The sequence below is a fragment of the Lissotriton helveticus genome, chromosome 12 (genome assembly GCF_964261635.1).
Source record: "Lissotriton helveticus chromosome 12, aLisHel1.1, whole genome shotgun sequence".
NCBI classification, from domain to species: Eukaryota; Metazoa; Chordata; class Amphibia; order Caudata; family Salamandridae; genus Lissotriton; species Lissotriton helveticus.
In genome coordinates this window covers 617,199,534-617,220,603 of record NC_136073.1, presented here as the reverse complement: position 1 = coordinate 617,220,603, position 21,070 = coordinate 617,199,534, and positions in this window count along the sequence as shown.

The following is a 21,070-nucleotide window of genomic DNA, read 5'->3' as shown; positions in this document are numbered from 1 at the left end:
TGGATTGGAGTGGGAATATTACCCCTTTTGTGTCCAACAGCTTCTTCAAGTTGGTTTAGATTGGAGGGGGGAATAGTAAATGTCAGCAGTTAAGTGTCCAGCACGTTTCCTAATTTGGTTTAGATTGGAGAGGGAATAATACATGTTACCCCTCTAGTGTCCAAATCCCTCCACAACTTGGTTTAGATGGAAGTGGGAATAGTAAATGTCACCACTTTAGTGGTCAACACCTTACCCAAGTTGGTTTAGATTGGAGTTGGAACAGTTAATGTCACCTCTTTGGTGTGCAACACCCTCTTAGGATGTAAGATACTCACCTAATTTAGTACAATAAAGAGATGTTACACATATTTTATTTTTACAATTTAAATTATTTGTATATGTTTCCATTTTTACAAATATATGTTTTAAATAAAATTAAAAGCAATTATAGAGTGAAGTAAATAAAATATTTTTTGTATTTTGTTTAATTATAAAAAGCAGAAGTAAATCAGATGTTATATATATTTGTATAATGTACATTTTTTAAGGTTATTTTTCATTTAATGCAACTAGATATTTTTAACCATTTTAAATACTTATTTCAATATTACTTTAACATATTATTTATTATCTTTATATAATATTATGTAATTTATACTTCACAATGTTTTCAAAATGTTTTATATTATTTGATATGTTTAACATTTTTTAGCTTTTTAAAATAAATTATTTTTTACATTATTTCAACATATTCTCTATTAGTAAATATTAAATATTTTTAAATATATTATACTATTATTTAATTGATAATTTTTAATAATTTTTCACAGTTTTTTACAATTATTAAACAATTTTACTATGTTGCTTATTCATTTCTATGGGGCGATAGTCATTTATTTTAGTTTCATTTGGCGGCCATTTTTTTTAACCGCTCCCATCTATTTTGTAGTCTATTGGTTTTATTTGGGTGTATTTTACAGGAACCTAGTTGTGATATGGTGCTGCTGTTCGCCAGAACAGGTAAGTCCGCAGCAGAGAGGAGTTGGCCAGACCTCGCCACCACCCCCTATTAACAATTCTACATTAATAAAAATTACATTAAAAACCACTTACCTGTACCGCGGCGTCCCCGGGCTTCTCTCCTCCTCTTCCTCGCCGTCTGGGTAATCCTGAGAACATGCACACACACCTGTGCATGCGCATTTTTTGCGAGAAATGCGCATCCGCGGGTGTGCACGCATGTGCAGTTTTCACAAGGATTTCCCAGGCGGCGAGGAAGCGGAGGAGGGCAAGATCCCGATGGGGTGGTGGTCCAAGTCGCAGCACTTAATGGCGGCGGTGCTGAGCCAGGCACCACCATCAGCAGTTTGATATCCCATTTTGACAGCCTGTTCATGGCAGCAACACCCCCATGTACAGGCAGCATTGCACCACATAGTGCATGGCACTCAGTCCACAGACGTGCAAGAAGTGATCCTTTTCTCGGCAGCTTGTGCTGCGGTCCTTTTCCTGGGCTGCAGCACAAGCCGCTGTGAAAAGGAGCACTTTATGACTGCCAGCCACCCGACATCATAATTAGGGCTCCCGGTTTTATGGTATTTATTTTTTTGCCATTTCCGTCTGTATTTATCCACATTTATTTTTGCCACAAGAAAAAGACGCCGCTACAGCTAGTATTTTTCCGCATTTATTTAATTTGACAATGCACACTAGCCCCCTAAATTCAAAAAGCGCAAACATCTTCACCAATCCTTCCCTGGGCAGCAACCAAGACGTGGAATAGCATTCCTCCGTCCTGAGAAAGGTCCCTACAAACAGCACATTCAAGAGGAATGAAAGCGCTCCTAGTTGAACACAAAATTACAGTTACCATATCTCACACCTTGGACATGCCTGGTTCTCAATTGTGGTTCTGGAACATCCCACATAACAATTTCCGTTGTCTTTCATTGTTTCTAGATTAGATCTTAATGTCTAGCATTGAACAGGAACCACTGTAATCTAAGAATGTCTGTTTGCTGCTCTAATCCAGCCTGTTCTCTGGGATTAGAGTACGTGTGGGTAAAATGGCATTTCAAAATATACAGTCTTTATGTATGTATGCTCACTAGTTTCTCCTCATTGCATCACTCCAATGCAAAGTTCTCTTAGGCAGCGTGATGTGGTCTGCGCTCCACAAAAACCTTAAATAAATCAATGAACGCTAAAGGCAAAAGCGCGATTGGTGTGAAACTTCCACCCTCCATACATACACACGTCACTTCCGATTTACTCTCATGTGGATGTGTATTCAAAAACTGGCTCTAAAGTGAGCTGTATCTTAAAACATTTCTCTAGGGGAACATGCACGATAAATGTCTGAGTTTCTTTTACATCCATCAAGAGGTTTGAACGCACACTGAATTTTCACCAAGTTAGTCCATTTAAAGATTTATGTTTAGCAACTGCGTGCTTATCACTGGGTGCGTGCCTTGCCCTATGGCACACTTTTTCAATGAACATCAAGAGTTTGGGGCGGCATTTCACCCCGCAACCCAGTGGCAGAGCGAAATTCTATTCCAAACACATCTGAACGTTCCACAAGTTTACAAAATGTATTCTGCGCTTTTTCTCTTTTGTCATCTTTCTTCAATGAAATCCCACGTGGATGTGGCCCTGCTATTTCACACACTTCCAGTGTTCTGAATGTGCCCATCCGGACCTCGTTTCTTTTACACCATGGTAACAATGTCCTGCTCGACACACAAACTCCGCCCCTGGCACTAAGGTATTATAAACATTGGGATCTCTTAAACAGACACCGAGCGCCCAATAAAGGATAGGAAAGCTTCTTGGAGCTATCTAATAAAAGAGGTGCCTCTCAAGTTCGTGTTTTAAAAGCACCCGTGGTTGTGCACTCCTGGGTTGGGCAACTTCAGAAGGGGGCTGGTAGGGGACTTGTGAGGGGGAGGGGGGGTGGGGGAGTGGGGTGGGGGCAGTGAGGGCCTGGTGGGGGTACTTCACAACATGAGGTCAGTCGAGGTAGACTGCGAGGCGGGATGATGGAGGAGAGAATCACGGTTGGAGAAATGCGTAAATAAACACTTACAACTCCAAGGCCAGTTCATAGGCAGAGAAACCATACATGCTCACATGCCCCTGGCAGGGAAATCAGTGCAGGGGCCCCCTGGGTGATTCAGTCGCTCCTCCACCCGCTGCCCGTGCTTTGAGAGCCGAGGTGATGCCCCCAACTGTGCGGCCCACGCACTTCAAGAAGAGCCGCCACAACAAGCAATTCTGACTCGTTAGAGACTTGTATTGTGAATAGGAATGGCAGCGGGCTGGTGCAGAGATAAAGCCGACGGTGGCAACAGTAAGGCACCTTCACACCTGGCGGTCCGTAGTGCAGGGAAACAGTCATCTGTAGTGAAAGGCAAACAGGAAGAATAGGCAGGTGAGCCCGCGAAATAAAGGCCAGAGCGCGCAGCAACATTTAGTAGTATTTTGCCGTTTATACATATAAATACAGACAAAGGAAATATCGATTTCCGTCTGTATTTATATGTATAAATCCGTAAAAACGGAAAACCGGGAGCCCTAATCATAATTGATCCCAATGTGTTTTTTTTAAAATGGCCAGGTATGTCTATGTATTGGTATCTGTCAGGGTTCAGGCCGGGTATCGCTGATGGCTTTTTTAGTGTGCGCAAATATACATTTTAAATTGGGATAGGTGGTTGTTGGCCTGTTATGTGTTTGGGACTTTGCTTTAAGGATTTTGCTTGTAGGTTGAGGGGGATGGTGCTTGCCTCTCTTATATCTTGTTATATTTCTCATACCTCTATTTCTGTCACATTTGGGGGGTGGTTGTTCTGTCTAACATTAATTACAACATTAGCTTTTGTAGTTGCCCTCCCCTAACATGCATTAGAGTAATATTTAGTATATTTCCAGTTTATAGTTTCTGTTGATGCACTTTCTTGGCTGTAGGTATAGCCGATGTGATTTAATAATTGCTTTCCTTTCTGTAAAGTGGTATATTTGGCGGCTTCTGTCATTGTATCTGTAAGTAGTTTATTAGAATAATTATATATTTTCATTTAACTTTTACACGTTTGTTATTAACATGTTAAAAAATGCAGTTTCTTGTAATTTGTTTACTTGTATGTTTTGTTGAGATGTTTCGCATGGTTTTGCAGCTGTTTATTTTAGCTTGTTTTAATGTGGAGCAGGTGCTTACTTTTCTGATGAAAGTGAAAAAAGTTAGATTAATTAAAAATGGTATTTTGTTGCTAGTTTGTCTAGGTTTAGGAAGTTAGGTTTATTATTAGTCGCTGTTTGGGTGAGTGTATAACTTTTATGTATGTATACTTATGCTCTTGGTGCGATTTTGTTTTTTAAACGTATTTTATTGCATTTTCCTTAGCAAACAAAGGAATAGTCATGCATCTCTGCTAGAGCCAAACATAATGGTTTTGTCAAGCATAGTCCTTGGCAATATGCATCATCCTGGAGCACGTGTACATAAACCACAACAGTATATATATATATATATATATATATATATATATATATATTCCAAGCAACATCCTGGGCACTCATGAAGATATTAAAAATACATACAAAAAATGTAAAAGTAAACATTTAGGGGCCTATTCCGATGTCGGACGGACTTCGGACAGGAGCTGTAACCGACCAACCTGCTGTCGTCAGTTACAGCCCTGCTAGTACGATGCGACCGGACAGGGTTCGGTCGCATTCGTATACCTTACAATGCAAGCATGCTTTCGGACCAGAAAGCATGCTTGCAATGTAGAAAGCAGGGGTGCAGTTCATCCCTGCACTCTGTGGCCGGCACCCCAAGGTGCCTGCCACCGGGTGCAGGGATCAACGGAGGCTATGGTGCCCGCAGGCCACCATCCGGCGGCCTCACACCCATGGGGGCCCTGCTGGGGGCCCACAGAGACAGCTTCTGACTGCCTTTTCGTGCCGGACAGACCGGCACGAAAAGGCAGTGAAAAGCTGCCATCGTACTCCCTCGGTCGCACAGAGGCGACCGGGGGAGTACTGGAGGATTTCCGAACTGCGGACAGGCTCTTCGAGCCTGTCGTCCGCAATCCAGAAATCTGAGGCGGATTCCTTCCCGACCGAGCCCATCGGAATGGCTCGGTCGGGAAAGAATCCGGCCGGCACTGACCAATTCTGTCGGAAGGGCTCCAAACTGCCATCCCTAGAATCCTTAAACAGGTAACTGTATTTCAGTTGTTCTCATCATCTGGATGTGTTTGATGTCAGGGGTGTGGGCGGGCACCATCACCAACATCTGGATCGTGATCATGGGTCATTGTCCTCCTGGGATTATTTAAACTGTTCCGGTAAGTCATCCACCACTATTGCTATAGGATGTTTGAATAATCCACAGAATTCCTCTCTGTGCAAAGCATATCTCTCTGCCATGCCCCATTGTGCAGCCTCCTCCCGCCAGCTTGAGACAAGGTAGACCATGGGGAATTTCTAATGCCTTGTGATCTGTTGTGTAGCCAGATGGAGTGCCAGGTCCACAAACCATTCCATAGTCTTGGAAAACTTAGGTCAAGGATATAGGCCCAAGAAACAATCTTCCAATATTCCAGTGGGTAAGCCCAGTGAGTTTAGAGAGTGAGCTTCTTCCCCCAATAAGATGATAGTGAGGGCCAAGCCCATAACATATGCAATAAATCTGCAGGACCTGCCTGACACCTAGGACAACTGAGTGATGCTGTTGGGTAGATTTTATTTAATGGTGCCAAGTGCACTCTGTGTAAGAGTGAAAATTGCATGAATTTAAAGTGGGAATTCCAGGAAATCACACTTGTGCATTCGAGGAGAAAGTGCTGTTACTTATCATGTACGGTACAGTGTTGATCAGTTTCCCACTGAGCCCTCAGAAAGGGTTGTGTAAGCAGCCCATAATCCCATATAGATTAACTTGACAAGATATCCGCCAGTACCCATTTCATAGACCCTCTGAATCTGTGTATGTTTCTGGTTCAGTCCCTGCCTGTGTCCAGGGGGTACAAACATTGCAAAATGTTAGCAATGTGTCACCAAAAGCGAATGTGGGTGTGCATGGAGCTGTATGAAGTCACAATGGGTCATCAGAGCACCCCCTGTGAACAGATCCTCAACTGTCAAGACCCCTGCAGTTTCCCACAGCACCAACCCCCCCAACTATAGTGTGCCTGCCAGGGTGGGTAGGCCACGTAATGGTAAATTAGGGGCATAGTGTGAAGGTGAGTTCATATATTTAAGCACACTCCTCCAATATGTTATCACATTCTACAGCAATAATGGAAGTTGAAGAGGTTACACAGCTCCCGGCAGTCATAATCTATTAAGCTTGCCCATGTCCAACATATGTGGAATTAATCCAAAGGCAAAAGTAGCATAAAATTCAATAGGGAAACCATCCACTCCAGACATCTTATTATGCTTCATATACTCATTTATGTGGCATCACTAACCCGATATCAGCAGGGCTCCCAGCCTTTACCTATTGACAACTGAGACCTGTGGCAATTTCAGTTTTCAGAGAAAGGAATGGACACCGCTATGGGTCCTTAGAGCCCTGTATAATTGTACAATGGGCCTCAGAGGGTGTAATCACTGAAAGGTATGGTGTAGGGGACAGTATCGGATTAATCATATGGGACAAGCACGCACCTGATTTATCACCTTCATCGTGCAATTTCTATGAATAATCATTATAATCTAGAACACTCAGGCACCCTAGGAGCTCTGCATATTTTTTCTGTTGTCTTGCACTGTATCTACACATGTGTTGTCATTTACTGCTGCAATTTAACCCCAACCTGGTTTCAACATGTTGGAAATCTCCATAGCAGTCCATCATGCCCTGTTGATGGTGGCAATAGCCACTCTCCCCAACACAACATTAATTGCCTCCCATTCTGTTAATGGGGAGGAAGTAGTGCCTGTATTGTCCACAAAAAAGGTATCTCTAAAGGTGGCCAGGGCATCCTTAAAGACAATGTCCTCGAGCAAAAAGCAGTTGCAACCGCCACTCGAAATCGGAGTTGGGACCCAACTCTGATAGTGTTTTTCCCAGGTAAATGGCATTCATAACTTTCACTTGTAGTGTGTGTGGGGCAGAGGATATGATCTAAACAGCCATGTCATTTATATAAGGGGTAGTAAAAGGAATATTCCCTCAGCCCTATAATATGAGCCCTCCATGTGCCAGTCAGAGACCAACCCAGTTCTGCAGGCCCTGGCTTGTTTGCCTGAGCCAGCACTCAGTAGGGGAGGGTATGAAAGGTCCAAATATTTATCCACCAATTAACCACAAGAGGTGTGACCACTCCACTAGTACAGAGGAGAGGTGGGCTAGGAAAACATCTTCATCCATGTTTGGGGCATAAATACTACCCAGCACTATGGCTTCCCCGTCCAACACCCCATGGACAAATACGTATATACCATTTGTATCTACTTTGGTGTTCTTTGCTTCAAATGGTACTCCAGCCCTCAATCATATTGCTGCTCCAAGTTTAAATGCTGAATCTGTTGTAGCAAATAATTGTCTTCTCCATTTTGTCTGGAGCTTAACTATTTTGGTGGCAGAAAAAAAGTGATTCCTGTAAATAAACCATATGTGCCTTATTCTGTGGCGTTAAAGAACAAAGCCCATTGCCCTGAAATTCCAGGTCAATATTTTATAATGTGTATGGCAGTTGACATCTAACAATAAAACAAACAATGCATCTACAGAATCCCTACATTGCACACAATATGCAACTTAAGATCAGTAGGCACATACAATAGCTGAAAACAAAAGAACAATTTCCTCAATACTAGGTACAGCAAAGAATGATCTTTTGACCAAACTGTAAAGCCATAAAAAAGAGTAACATGGGTAAATGCTTTGGGGGTCGGCCAATGAGGCTCGGAAGGGGGATAGAGATTTACAAAATAACAAAGGTACAGTACCCTGTGTAGGGTGCCTCAAAACCTGAATAATAAGGAAATACAATGGGAGGGGAATCGATGTGTAGAATTGAAGAAAATATGCCTCTGAGAGGAAGTAATAAGGGGTGCCTCATGTTTGTATCATGTTAAGCCTCCTAGGAAAAGGGAATGAAAGGGAGGAAGAGAGGTGCATATGTCTATGTGTGCATGTAAACCCTAGATCAGTAGGGCACAGGAAAATAATAATGTCATGTGGAATGCTGCAGGTCAGAGCAAATTGGACCAATGGGGATGACACTCCTTTCCTGATGTAAATGCTAACAAAGGGCATATTGAACAAAATATACCAGACCTACCAATACAGTGAGATCACATTCAAAGCAACATCATGATGATATTACATTGTTAGCCGTTTGTCTTGTCACTGAAGGAAAAAGAGATGTGCTGGAACTGGAGTCCAAATCAGAAGCTGCACTCACCAAAGAACTGGATTGGAGAAACAGCTGCTGTGATCTAATTTAGGACACTGTTGCATTTTCTGCCATTCTACCTTTCAGGACTTGCTGTGGGGAAGGGGCTGGTCTAGATGTTGTCAATCTGGTGATGACCAGTCAACTCTGCTGGGCTGTCTCTGCGGCACTTGAGATGGTGGCTCAGATGGCGGATGGTGTGCTTTCATATATTGCTGTTTCAACCAGTCTGACATAGCTTCCGGAGTGGTAAAAAACAGAGAGCATTGTTTATGGGCGACTTTTAGCCAGGTCGCGAATATCAAGGCATAGGTGAGACACTCTGTTCTAAGTTGCTTTTTTGGTGGCCAGGAAGGTCGCTCGTCTGCGCTGGACTGCCAAAGTGTAGTCCCGGAAAAGGGAAACATAAATGCTGTCCACAACTTTCGGCACACTCTCTGTAGATTTCTATAGGACCACATCACGATCTATAAAGTTGAGAATCTCTGTCATAATAGGTCATGGTGGTGCCCCCGGAGGTAACCAGTGTGCTGGGACTCTGTGTGCCCTCTCCACTGTAAACAGAGTTGAGAGGCCCAGCAGGGCCACCCTGGTTTGAAGCCATTGTTTGATAAATAATGTGGCGCTGGATCCTTCCATCCCCTCCGGCATTCCGATGATGCCCACATTATTGCAACATGCTCGCCTTCGACATCTTCAGCTCTATTTTGCAAGACAGGAAATTGCTTAGGCAGGTTATCGACAGTGGCAGACTGTGACGCCTATTGAGGAGCCAGATCAGCTAATGTAGTCTCAGCAGACCTGACCCTGCCTGATAATTTATGGTAATAATCTAAAAGCAGGCCTAAATCTGCATCCAGTGTACCAATGAAATGTTTGATGGCTGCCCTGGAGTCACATATTTCTTGGAGGACGACATCCAGTTTATCAGGAGGGATCCATTATTTTAGGTGGAATACATTCTTGCAATGTTGAGAAGCCGTGCGATACTGCAAGTGATTCAATCTGGTTCATTTGGTGCGGCCCATGACCAATGTTAATATGTTCTGTAGGCAAATGCTGCATTCCCTGTTAGGGTCCGTCCCCTCTAGCACTGCGTAGGACCCATCATCCCGGGGTTATTCAACTCTCATTACACTCAAAGTAAAATTTAAACATGGTGTGTTATTACACTTCACACTGTACCAATGTTACTATAAATGGGATGATCAATGGTTTCTGCAGCTCACAGGAACTTCTATGGGTAATTGAGCCACTCCGGTGTATGTGAATCTGTTTATGAGCAAATTTGAGGAAGACATAATCTTGGGTAAAGACCTATGAAAGACCAATGCTATATTATTTTTAAGGTATATAGATGACATCTTCACATTATGGAGAGGGTCCAGAGAAGATTTACCTGGAGCATTAACATAATTGAACCAAGTCAACAAAAGAATACAATTCACATATGACATCGACGATAATAACATCACATTCTTGGATGTTCAGGTTTCAAGGTCACCCAATAGATTGGAAACCAATATTTTCAGAAAAACGAAGGTTGGAAACAACGTGTTGCATTATAATAGTTTCCACTAAAAATCATTAAAGAACCATTTGCCATATTCACAACTTCTAAGAGTGAAAAGGATATTATCCAACCCTGATACATTGAAGGATCAAATGGAAAAGATGCTTATAAGATTTGTTGATAGAGGATACCCCAGAGAGGTGTTGGAACAGGCCAGGGAACGTTGCACCAACAAACCCAGACAGGAACTACTCATGCACACTCAAAAGGAAAAATAAAACAAAAGAATGGTTTTGATTTCTAAATACTCAACGATGAGTGTTCATTTCAAAAAGTAAATTCTACAACACTTGCCTATACTTACCACAGAACCTAATTTCAGAGGCATTTTTGCAGAGACCCCAATTTTTGCATACCAAAGATGAGAAAACATCAAAGAAATGCTCACGCAAGCAGACTGTAACATCAAAAAAGTCACTAACAAAGGGACGATTCCTTGTTATAATTGCAGCAACGGCAATAACATTATCAAAGGAACATGGATTTCACACCCTTTGAAACGAACCAAAATTGATGTCAGAGTTTCTGCGAACTGCAACTCGAAGAATGTCATATACTTGCTCAAATGACATGGGTTAGTATATGTGGGCAAAACCGAAAGAAAGATCAAAACCAGAGTAAATGAGCAAAAAAGCAGAATTCGTACTAAAAATGTGAAGTCTGTAGTAGCCAGTCATTTCTTGGAAAATGGTCATAATGTCTGTCAATTGAAATTCTTGATTCTAGAAATTGTTAAAAAGAAAGAAGGCAAAGGCAATAACAAAAGCCTGCTGCAAAGGGAGAACTTCTGGATTAAGCATCTGGATGCTTTGAGACCTAATGGTCTTAATGACAGGATAGAGTTTTGGGGCTGTTTATAGTGTTTAGGATGCATTGCTGCAGTCAATGGCTATTGAATATTAATATTAGGTCTGCATTTCTCATTTGTTTTTTCATTAGTTTCTTAATTTTGATCTTGCTCTCATTAGTTTGTTAACACATGCAAATGCATAATATGCACAATACTAGGTGAATGTATTATTGTAGAAGAATTGTTCGCATATTCATTACAGGCTACAATGTTCAGTTAATATACTACATGTTCTGTTCTACGTAGTTCTTACAAAAATTGTCTAGGTATAATCCCTCAACTTGGGCTTAGGCACAGTTCAGCATATTGAGCATTTTTAGACTTGCTCGCAGAACGAGTATAATATACACATTTACGCTGTAGGCTGGGTATGTTAGAAAATTATCACAACGCATTATAATGCATTACAATCTCCTTGAAAATGGCCCCCGCTATGCATGTTCATATTTTTGTATAACATGACCGCCGTTCAGAACGGAGTAGTCCTACTTTGCTTGTTAGGACATTTGAATCACACACACGTTAGACCAACTCGAGATTGCACTGTCTGTCACTCAGGAGCTCATCCACGATTGGAGTCCATAAGTAAGTGGGGAAACTGTGAGGGAGCGAATGCGGGGATGTATGCATGTACGTGTAACATCCTGGAGCATACCAAAGATTGGTACTAAGCAGGTTTTAATACAAGTGGGAGCGAACGTGTACTGGAGCGAGCAGCGTGGTGAAGGTTTGGGCTCACGGGTACTAGTTTTGAATGTGCATGACACGGAACTGTTGCATATGAACCGTGCATGATAATCATCGTTACACACACGTAGTAGTGCACTCTGTGATCTTTGTACTGCTAATTGCATGAACTGGCATGATAATGCATGGAGTACACATTATGCATGTTACACACAAACGACTGAAATGTGTTATCATAGTTCATTTTGTCATGATTCTCGTTTTGCTTATTTGAGCAGTCAGTTTATTTATGGCTTGAACACATGATGTGTGGTTCACTGTCAGTTGGTTTGGCACTTTTGAGGTACATAGAGACTTTAGGAACACAGAGCCTTAATCAGTTGCATGACATCATAATCCATTAAACTATCAGTCACTGCACCTGGGGGTGTTGGTTGAGAATTGCTATCTGACAGGATGGTTTTCTCATGGGTTATTATGTATATTTTCATAGAACTGATATCCCTTGAAGAAGGGCTTCTGCCTGAAATGCATTGGGATGGAGGAGTGTAATTAACTGCCTTAGTTGATATATATCATTTTTTGAAGAAACGTCTGTTGGACAAAAATGAAGAAGGCGATAATTAATAAATATCACCTTAAAACAAGGAACACACTGTGTTTAAATTTTACTTTGAGTGTAATGAGAGTTGAATAACCCCAGGATGATGAGCCTAACAGTGCTAGATGGGATGGACCCTAACAGGGAATGCAGCATTTTGGTTCATGAATACATTCTTTGATCAGAGAGTGAGACCCTTGTTCAGCACGCTACAAATTGAATATAGAAACAACCGTTGACGATTTTAGTGTGTGTTCTTTCACTTATGTACATTGAAATATGTTCTGTAGGACATACCTGGTTTTGTGCCTCGATAAGTAAATATGACACTAGACCTGGGCAATCAGGTGGCATATGAAATCATAAAGGAATTGCCCACAGAAAGCAAGGAAGTCCATGTGGGCCGAAGAAGGAGATCCCAAAGTTAAGTGATTTAGGCCTGATTCAGTGCCCAACTTAGGGGCCCATTAGGATGGCGCATCCCAACGTAAAAAGAGGCCGCCCGCCAGAAGGGCGGGGGTCCTGCCACAGTGGCGAGCGCATCCCTCATATTTAACATTGCGGCAGGCAGTGCTGAAAGTACCGCACGCCGCAAAGCTAAAAATGCACGTCATCCATTTCAATCCACAACATGACAGGCACTGCGCAGTGCCTGCCACATTGTATATTGAAATGCAACCCATGTGCACCCCCACCCCCCAGAGTCCCTGGGGGCCTGCAACGGGCCCCCGCAAGAGATTCATGCATGCCTTTATGCAGTGGGGTTTCCGCCACGGAAAGGCATGTGTCCGCACCCACCATAATATGGATGGTGGTGTCAAGCAGACACCGCCACCATAATAAACTCTTTTCCGCTCGGTCAACTTGTCGACCGGTCGAAAAATAGGCAGACTGTCTTTCCGTCCGCCGTGGTCCCCCCGCCATAGTAATATGGTGGGGGAAATGGGTGGCGGGCGGGGACGGATCTTGGGTGGATCGCCACCGCCATGCGGGCAGTGGCGATCTGCCCGAGATCCTAATAACTCCCTTAGTTGGGAAGAAGCCACCGTGCCAGCTAAGAAAACACTCCACCTGACCATCGGGCCTCCTAGGATGGGGGAGAGGCTTAAAATCTCAGCTGTAGACAAGAACCAAATTGGGAGTCATCCCATAGGAGCAAGTAATCAATGCTCAATACACATGGCAGTAAGGCTCCCTGTCCATGACAATCCCATCATGTAGCACTGGATCCATACAGTGTCCTGGGAATGGAGAGAACCCATTGATATTGTATTGCAAGTATTCAGAGGCCCAGCTTTTCTGGCTCACCTGTGTGCTGAAGTCCACTGTTCGCAGCACAGCCCCCCGCTCACTCCGCCACGTAGGCTGGGGAAGCGAAAAAGGGGCTAACGACTCATGTCAGCATCCCACTGATCATCTAGCACCCTTGGATGGCATAGTAGCAAGCATGAAGAGTTCCCTGGGGCCGGACCGATTCAACTGTCTCGTCTGGAGCTTCCAGCGCCTTTTGCCATAGGCCACCAGGCTTCGTAGTAGTATGAGCGAGACCCAGGGGCTCACCCCTGTTCCGCAATTATCCAAGGCTGCCTCAGGGGAGGAGAGCAGAAGGGTCCCCTATGGGAGTGATGTCCCTAGGCCGACACCCTGGCTCAGTTTTATGATCCACAGGGAGGAAAGGAAGCCTTCAAGCTGCGCACTTGCCATGGCATCCTCCATGTGGCAATCTCGAGTCGTTTGACTCTGCCAACTCCCACAGCAATAAACATTGTCCGAAATGCCCCCTGGTGGACTTCAGGGATAGTGGTTTATCCCATTATAGAGCACTGATTGTGTGGGATAATATATGGAGTTTGAGCACCCAACGGGAGCTCTAGAGAGATGCGTTTGCTGTCTTCGGTGGTCAGCCACACCCCCATGTTGTTTGTGCTTTGTTATAGTTGGTACTTTCTCGCTATTTGTAGGTTTGGAAGTTGTATTTTTCTTTGATTAGGTATAGTCTATGTAAAAAGATCAAAGTTACGGAGTGTGTTACTATTTATTTGTTAAGTAATATTTGTAAGTTTAAGAAAAGTAATATTTTACCTTAAATATACGTGTTACTTGATTATGTAATTGTTGAGATGTATTATTTACCTTTTGCTCATTTTTGTGAGAATCCGGCAGAGTTTCCTCTGCTTGAAGCGTTTGTCATTTTCGGAGTATTTAGTTGTTTCCGTTAGTGTGTCTTTAATATTGTCGGTGTCATTGCTTGTTTCATTTTATTTGTTAAAGTTGTTTATAGTGTTATTTTATTGGTTGGTTTAGTATAGATTGAGCTTTTTTTATGAGTTGAATCCTTCTTTGCTAAACCGTAACTTATGTTTTCTTTTTGTAGTTTAATATATAGCTTGATTTATTTACATATTAATGTATTTGTTTAGATATATTATTGTATATTCATGTTTGTGTTTAAAAGTTTATAATTAATATTAATGCTTTTGGTGTTTATTTTGTATGTATTTTAGTTGTGCGATTTGTTTATATTAAAATAGTTTTTGGGTGTATTTGTTAAAGATTTATTTGTTATGTTAGCAATAATATTGTAGTTGATGTGGGAATCACTATTTTTTGTCGTTATATATTTATTCATAGGTGACGATATTTGTGTTTCTATATTTGTTATCAATATATGTAGAATTCGATACTTTTTGACAATGATATTTGTGTGCTGTGGAAAAGTACATTTTGCCATGTTGTATGTGCCTACGTGTTCCCCATCTTATGTTATATGTGCATGATCGATATGCATGTATTCCCCTCTGATCGATTAAAGACGCAATTACAGTTGTGTCCATTTCTAGTATGCCAGTTTCCAGTCTTCGTGAAAGCAACGAATATTAGGCCTATGTAAACCTACGTTGCCACATTTTACAGTGTGCACGTTAATTCATCGAATTGTCCCCGTTTCTAGGCCTCAAAAAGGCCCGGACTCAGATTCAGCTCCTGTCTCCTGAACCCTCTCCGAGGAGCGATACAGCCCCCACCTGCATCCCTGACCCTTAGCTTACTTCCTGCCTCGCAGTGCCCGGCCCGGCCTGGCTCTGCCTCCCAGTCTGCCAAGAATATGTTATGTTTCTAGTTATCAGTCCAGCCCTCCTTCTCTGCATTCCTAAGCTACTGAATCGCATCAATAGTTTCCGTCACGGTCTAGCCTTTATGTCTCCATGTAAGAGAAATACTGTATTAATGTTCATAGAATATTCCTCACACACGCACTACATGTAGAATAATGCATGCACCAGTCTTAGTGTCTGTTAGCCTTTGCCCTGATAACTTTTGGATTCTATCAACATGTACTCTAAACACCAGATACTAGATATGCCTGGGTACATGTCGCTCTGACACTCCAGACTTTAGTCTCCTCTTCTAGCGCAGAAGTCATAGCCCCCAGTTCTCCCTGGTAACACGTCATTGCCCGTTTGCGCGCACCACTAGGTTAGAGGTCCCAGCTGCTCAGGTAGCCCCCTCCATGTTTCCGCCCCGTTTATGACATCTTCTGTTACGTTTACATCACATGTCTATGTATACGCCCTGTACACGCCTTCTTGTTACATCATTTTGCCCTTATCTTTCGCGACTGCTACGAACCACGCCTACTGCTACGCCTACTGTATTGAATGTAATGTATTTTGTTTAAGTATATATACTGTACTCGCAAGTTAAAAGTTAGCCTATTCCTTATGCTCCCAGATCCTGCCCCCGGCAGCTGCCATCCTATTCCCGTACAGGCTGTCCTGTTCCTGTCCTTTATGCCTGATTAAAAGCCTGTAAACTCCAGCTACCTCGAATCTTGACTCTTATTTATTGAGCTACCTGTTTATTGATTGTTCTGAAAAATAGATCCGGTAATAAATTATTTATTTACCACATAATGGCGCCCGAATAGGTACTTGCCCTTTCCCCACGCGCCGGAGAAGCCACGCAGGCCCCCTGATCCTCTGCAGCCGTGACGGAACCATACCGTGCACGTGCAGATATTTCTGCTTCAAGTATCCCTCAGGCCCACGGAGGAGACGGAGGTTGCGGTCCAGCGTCCAGACGAGGCGGTGGAGGAACGCGGCGAGTCCCGACCAGAGCCCAAGCCGAGAGTCCAAGGTCCGAGGTATCCGGAGGCCCACCTGTAACTGAAGTCCGAAGTTCGTAGTCCGTCGTCGTAGCAGTCCAGTCCAGTCCGAGGCCTTCCGTTCTTGCTGCCCGGTGAGTACCGTTGCTGGGGTAGTATCTAGACAGGGTCAATTAATTTGTCTCTGGTCCGTGGGTTTGGGTACACAGATCCAACACGAAGTGTTCACCTAGGTGGACGCGGGTCCTGACGTGTCTCTTTATGGGACCGGTAAGTTTCGTGCTGTCTTAGCAGTGCATCTAGTCAGTCCAGTAAGTTCTGTTCTCAAGAAATTCATGTGTTAAATGTTATTTCATGTGTTTTCAATGTCGTGGTATGAATGATTTGTTTTTTTCAGTTATTATTGTGTTTATCGTGTATTGTATTTGTGTCCAGATTCCAGTCCAAGTCATGCCTCTATTCTCGAAATTACGTCAGTTAAAAACTAGAAAAGGTCTGCTGGAGGAAGCAGTTCCTGTCCCGCCTAGGGACAGTCCAGGTCATTTTATGTATCATAAGCATGGCTTAAGTGCCATATTATATCTAGACTTATGGGTGGAGTACACCAAGGAATTAGAAGAGAAATATAGATGGCCCATGTCAGGTACATGGGATGCCGAGTGCATCATGCGAGTAGAAGAAGCATTATGGAAAAAGAAATCCAGACAGTCCCAGAAAGATGCCATCGAGTTATGGCACAAAGAATCTCATAAAAGAACCGAGAAAGAAATCAGAAAAACAGAATTAAGTAGGGAATCCTCAGAAAGAGCCCAAGAAAGGGAATTAATCGAAGTAGGTGAACGAGTTAAAGCCGAACAGTCAGACAGACAGAGAAATGCCCTTATTAAGGGTATGTATCCTCTTCTTGCCGAGGGCTTGCCGAAAGCAACCCCGGAAGCACCATGTAATTTTCCGCCGCCATTAGTTCCGATTAAGCTACGTCACAACCCGACCGCAGCTGATATTTTTCTCTCGTCCTATTTGGACGACACAGTCCCAGAATATGCAAATACAGTTCCGCCAGCTCCTGTAAATAATGTGATTCCTGTTCCTCCAGTCGCTGGCCCCGTGGGTCCAGTTAATGTTACAGCACCTGTTACAGTACCCCCGGTCCAGCCCACAGTACAAGTACCCGCTACATCAGTCACTCTGCCAGCACGTACAATACCCGTCGACGATTCTAGTCTAGGAGCAGCGGGGGGAAGTCCTCCTGGAACCCCGCCTCAACACAGACGTGTGACATTACTCGAGCTACATGCCCGAGCGTTACAGCGTTCGCCCAAACATCAGTCCGTTGCCGATATCAAGCGAGCCCTTACCGAATGCCGTTATGATCCAGTCCCAGGCGATGATGATATGGTTATATATTCATTGCGTGTAAGACGGGTGACCGAATATTTGGACACCCTACCGAATATGAAAGGTTATCTAGACAGAATATATCGTTTCATCCGTACAGGAGCAGATCCAGGAAGTATTGGCGAGGCCATGATTCAAAGAAAAGTCGAGATTCAGCTCATGCTTTTAAAGTTTCTAATTAATTGTTTAATATGAGAACAAGATTATCCGGATAAAGATCCGGAAGAAATGAAAGTCCTGACCAGGTGGAGTGACCACATAGCCGAGGGAAGACACAAGACACAGAACTGTATAGACAGTATGTACAAGAAAATCCGTAAGGAAATAATAAAGTTACACGAGAAACGAGAAGCAGTACGAGTAAACGAGAAAGAAGACAATTCTGATACTGAAGAGGTAGACGACAAGAATCCCTCCAGAATAGCGTATGTAGGTAGAACTAGACTTCCCGACCGACATTCACGCCTAGAACACAAGAAAGTTTTTCCTTCTCCAGCACCAGAACAAGGTTCTCTTGAGCAAGTATTTCAAGCTACCGATCACACCCTTAGCTTACTTCCTGCCTCGCAGTGCCCGGCCCGGCCTGGCTCTGCCTCCCAGTCTGCCAAGAATATGTCATGTTTCTAGTTATCAGTCCAGCCCTCCTTCTCTGCATTCCTAAGCTACTGAATCGCATCAATAGTTTCCGTCACGGTCTAGCCTTTATGTCTCCATGTAAGAGAAATACTGTATTAATGTTCATAGAATATTCCTCACACACGCACTACATGTAGAATAATGCATGCACCAGTCTTAGTGTCTGTTAGCCTTTGCCCTGATAACTTTTGGATTCTATCAACATGTACTCTAAACACCAGATACTAGATATGCCTGGGTACATGTCGCTCTGACACTCCAGACTTTAGTCTCCTCTTCTAGCGCAGAAGTCATAGCCCCCAGTTCTCCCTGGTAACAGGTCATTGCCCGTTTGCGCGCACCACTAGGTTAGAGGTCCCAGCTGCTCAGGTAGCCCCCTCCATGTTTCCGCCCCGTTTATGACATCTTCTGTTACGTTTACATCACATGTCTATGTATACGCCCTGTACACGCCTTCTTGTTACATCATTTTGCCCTTATCTTTCGCGACTGCTACGAACCACGCCTACTGCTACGCCTACTGTATTGAATGTAATCTATTTTGTTTAAGTATATATACTGTACTTGCAAGTTAAAAGTTAGCCTATTCCTTATGCTCCCAGATCCTGCCCCCGGCAGCTGCCATCCTATTCCCGTACAGGCTGTCCCCTTCCTGTCCTTTATGCCTGATTAAAAGCCTGTAAACTCCAGCTACCTCGAATCTTGACTCTTATTTATTGAGCTACCTGTTTATTGATTGTTCTGAAAAATAGATCCGGTAATAAATTATTTATTTACCACATAATGGCGCCCGAATAGGGACTTGCCCTTTCCCCACGCGCCGGAGAAGCCACGCAGGCCCCCTGATCCTCTGCAGCCGTGACGGAACCATACCGTGCACGTGCAGATATTTCTGCTTCAAGTATCCCTCAGGCCCACGGAGGAGACGGAGGTTGCGGTCCAGCGTCCAGACGAGGCGGTGGAGGAACGCGGCGAGTCCCGACCAGAGCCCAAGCCGAGAGTCCAAGGTCCGAGGTATCCGGAGGCCCACCTGTAACTGAAGTCCGAAGTTCGTAGTCCGTCGTCGTAGCAGTCCAGTCCAGTCCGAGGCCTTCCGTTCTTGCTGCCCGGTGAGTACCGTTGCTGGGGTAGTATCTAGACAGGGTCAATTAATTTGTCTCTGGTCCGTGGGTTTGGGTACACAGATCCAACACGAAGTGTTCACCTAGGTGGACGCGGGTCCTGACGTGTCTCTTTATGGGACCGGTAAGTTTCGTGCTGTCTTAGCAGTGCATCTAGTCAGTCCAGTAAGTTCTGTTCTCAAGAAATTCATGTGTTAAATGTTATTTCATGTGTTTTCAATGTCGTGGTATGAATGATTTGTTTTTTTCAGTTATTATTGTGTTTATCGTGTATTGTATTTGTGTCCAGATTCCAGTCCAAGTCATGCCTCTATTCTCGAAATTACGTCAGTTAAAAACTAGAAAAGGTCTGCTGGAGGAAGCAGTTCCTGTCCCGCCTAGGGACAGTCCAGGTCATTTTATGTATCATAAGCATGGCTTAAGTGCCATATTATATCTAGACTTATGGGTGGAGTACACCAAGGAATTAGAAGAGAAATATAGATGGCCCATGTCAGGTACATGGGATGCCGAGTGCATCATGCGAGTAGAAGAAGCATTATGGAAAAAGAAATCCAGACAGTCCCAGAAAGATGCCATCGAGTTATGGCACAAAGAATCTCATAAAAGAACCGAGAAAGAAATCAGAAAAACAGAATTAAGTAGGGAATCCTCAGAAAGAGCCCAAGAAAGGGAATTAATCGAAGTAGGTGAACGAGTTAAAGCCGAACAGTCAGACAGACAGAGAAATGCCCTTATTAAGGGTATGTATCCTCTTCTTGCCGAGGGCTTGCCGAAAGCAACCCCGGAAGCACCATGTAATTTTCCGCCGCCATTAGTTCCGATTAAGCTACGTCACAACCCGACCGCAGCTGATATTTTTCTCTCGTCCTATTTGGACGACACAGTCCCAGAATATGCAAATACAGTTCCGCCAGCTCCTGTAAATAATGTGATTCCTGTTCCTCCAGTCGCTGGCCCCGTGGGTCCAGTTAATGTTACAGCACCTGTTACAGTACCCCCGGTCCAGCCCACAGTACAAGTACCCGCTACATCAGTCACTCTGCCAGCACGTACAATACCCGTCGACGATTCTAGTCTAGGAGCAGCGGGGGGAAGTACTCCTGGAACCCCGCCTCAACACAGACGTGTGACATTACTCGAGCTACATGCCCGAGCGTTACAGCGTGCGCCCAAACATCAGTCCGTTGCCGATATCAAGCGAGCCCTTACCGAATGCCGTTATGATCCAGTCCCAGGCGATGATGATATGGTTATATATTCATTGCGTGTAAGACAGGTGACCGAATATTTGGACACCCTACCGAATATGAAAGGTTATCTAGACAGAATATATCGTTTCATCCGTACAGGAGCAGATCCAGGAAGTATTGGCGAGGCCATGATTCAAAGAAAAGTCGAGATTCAGCTCATGCTTTTAAAGTTTCTAATTAATTGTTTAATACGAGAACAAGATTATCCGGATAAAGATCCGGAAGAAATGAAAGTCCTGACCAGGTGGAGTGACCACATAGCCGAGGGAAGACACAAGACACAGAACTGTATAGACAGTATGTACAAGAAAATCCGTAAGGAAATAATAAAGTTACACGAGAAACGAGAAGCAGTACGAGTAAACGAGAAAGAAGACAATTCTGATACTGAAGAGGTAGACGACAAGAATCCCTCCAGAATAGCGTATGTAGGTAGAACTAGACTTCCCG